This window comes from Pteropus medius, unplaced genomic scaffold, assembly GCF_902729225.1.
Source record: "Pteropus medius unplaced genomic scaffold, Ma_sr-lr_union100, whole genome shotgun sequence".
NCBI classification, from domain to species: Eukaryota; Metazoa; Chordata; class Mammalia; order Chiroptera; family Pteropodidae; genus Pteropus; species Pteropus medius.
In genome coordinates, this window is record NW_024340849.1 from 1,855,788 (window position 1) to 1,858,477 (window position 2,690).

The 2,690-nt window shown below is 58.7% G+C and overlaps 1 pseudogene; it reads right to left on the reverse strand.

The window, feature by feature from the left end:
* Nucleotides 1-2,081: 2,081 nt before the first annotated feature.
* On the reverse strand, nt 2,082-2,197 carry LOC120591039 (uncharacterized; annotated as a pseudogene).
* Nucleotides 2,198-2,690: the final 493 nt, after the last annotated feature.

The following is a 2,690-nucleotide window of genomic DNA, read 5'->3' on the forward strand; positions in this document are numbered from 1 at the left end:
CAGATGTCGATGGTGACGGAAGGGTGTCTCGGGGCAGTCCCCAGACCACTGGCCTGCTGGAGAGGAGAGGGGACATCCTGAGATCCGACATCGGCCCCGCGCACAGAGCCGGCTCAGGGAGGCCCAGCGCGTCGCGGAGGAGGAAAGTCAGCCGTCCAGCCAGGAGGCCCGAGGAAGGCAGGTGGCCGTCCCCTGCCATCCAGCCAGGACCGAGGAAGGCAGGCGCCGTGTCCTGCGCACCGCGAGGCCTCGGGGAGCAGGCAGCGAGCCCGGTCACCTTTCTCTTGGGTTTCGCTGCCATCGACGGGTATGGAAAGTAACCGATTGTCCAGAAAGGGACGGGCGGGCACCCGGCCAGCGCCCCGAGCCAAGAAGTCCAGGCGCGTTGTCAAGAAAACGCGTTTCTTCTCCTCCTCCTCCTTTTCTTCTTCCTTCTTTTTTAAATTCAAGAACATTTTACTTAAAATGAAATTTCCTGTGAAGCCTGCGCACTGCCTTTTATTTAAAGATGTAGTATCTCCGAGAAGAAAGGACGAGAGAGAGGAAATTAAAAAGGCGCCGGGGAGGACGTCTGGCGGCTTGGCCTCTTACCAGGTGACCCTTCCGCGGACCCCGAGGGGCTGCGGAGCACACGGGCCTACCAGGGACCCGCGATTTATGGGCCTTGTTTGGGCTTCGATAAGTATCTCTGTGACGTGATGAAGGCGAGGAGGCCTGGACTGATCTCGCTGCAGAATCCCTGGCGACTGTTTTAAGATGAGTGAGGCCATCGGGCCCGGAGAGAGTCGTCCTCAGGCTCAGGACGGCTGCGTGTGTTTCATTTTAGAAATCGGGACCTCAGTGTCCCGATGGTCATCCTTCGAGAGCCAGAGGATTGTCCCCTGGGGAGGGAGAAACGGTTACTCGTTAGTGGGGTCTGAGCACCACCGGCCCGCGTCCCACGCAGGAAGCACGGGGAACTCCAGAACCACCGGGGTCCCTGGTCCATTCGGAAGCTGCCCTGTTGGGAAACCTCTTGGAAGAGCACGAGCCGTGTCCCCTCCATGCGGTTCCCCCACGGCTGCCGTGTGCTTGTGCTGACACGTGCTGGTTCATTTGGGCGGGTGACAGGCGGTGGCTGAAACCTGCCGTCGCAAACGAAAGAGGCCCCCCTGTTAATTTAGGGCCGTGGTTCCCCACGGGCGGCTGCTTTTGCCCCCGGAGGACATGTGCAATCACATTTCTGGCTGTCACGGCTAGGGGCTGCTACCCCTGCCTTGTGGGTGGGAGCCTCCCACAGTGCAGAGGACAGCCCTGCGACAAGGAATTATCCACCTCCACACGTCCAATGGTGCGAGGTTGGGACACCCCGAGTCAGGGCTCCTGTGCTGGTCGTCGACCTTACTGTAAAGACCGCATCTTCCAGCACCACCGAGAACACTGTCTTCAGGATATCTACGTGGGCTCTTTCGAAAGGTCCTGGTTTGCTCTGGTGCCTAAGCAGATCTCACGTGAGCTGTTTCGGCACGAAATGACTTTTGTCCCACAGCCAGAAGCCTTTCTGCCGAGAGGCTACACCACACGCTGATGTTGTTTTCACTGACCGGGCTTCAGAAAATCCATCACCACAGTGGAAAAGCAGAGTCATCTTTTTATCCCAAGTACAACGAATTATTATTCCAATCGACCACCTACTGTGATGCTGCATCTTTACTGGGATAATAATTTATTTCTATTATAAAGTACTAAGGCTTCCAACTTTCTGGGGTCACTACAGAGTGAGGACACGACAATCCGCAAAGATCTGTCTGAAAATTGGCCTTACTGAAGACACTCGCGAAGTGGCCTTTCTCCGGCTGTGACCCTGGAGCTCCCCTGTATGCTCCCCATGCATACTGTCCCAAAGGTGTTTGCTTCGTGGACATCCCAGGAGGCAAATGGCCCCTTCCGTTTCGTGCAGCAATTTTGCAAACGACTCCTCGCTGCTTATGGAAAATAGTAGTGTCGTGTGCTTTTCTGTGAGGCCGTTTCTGCTGCAGCAGAGCTGAGGTCGAGGGAGGCAGGAGCTGCCTGTGCCCATCCAACTTTATTATTATTATTTACGCCTGCAGCACCTGGTCTTCCTAGGTGGTCTCCCATCCAAGTACTAACCAGGCCCGACCCTGCTTAGCTCCCGAGCCCAGACATCAGGGTTGTTCAGGGTGGCATGGCTGTAGACCGCGGCTCCACCGGGGCGCGAACCCAGGACCTTCTGCGTGTAAAGCAGACGTGCTGACCGCTACACTGTGGAACCACGGCCCCCACCCAACTCTCATCCATGAAGGCCTTCGGGCCTCAGTCCTGCCGGTCTTCACCCAGGGCCCCTCCCTAGAAGCCTCCATGCCGGATCCCGGGCTCCTGAGCGCTTGGTCCCAGCTGGCGGCCGCCGCACGGAGCTCGGCCCGACCGAGTGGCGCTGACTCCGGAACTAGCAGCACCCTGCTCTCTGGTCTCTCCCCCGTTTTCTCCGTCCAGTCACGTCGCACGTTGTGATGGGTCGTGATTGGCAGATGGCACGGGATGACGCGGCGCTTGAGGGAGGACCCCGGTCCCGAAGCGCGCCCACGTCTCCGGGCTTCTTAGCGCGGTAAGTGGGTCCAGCAGCCCCCGGGGCCTCGTTCCCGCCCACGTGGCTGAGCGCGGCCCCCGGGGGTGCATGTGTCAGCGACTCT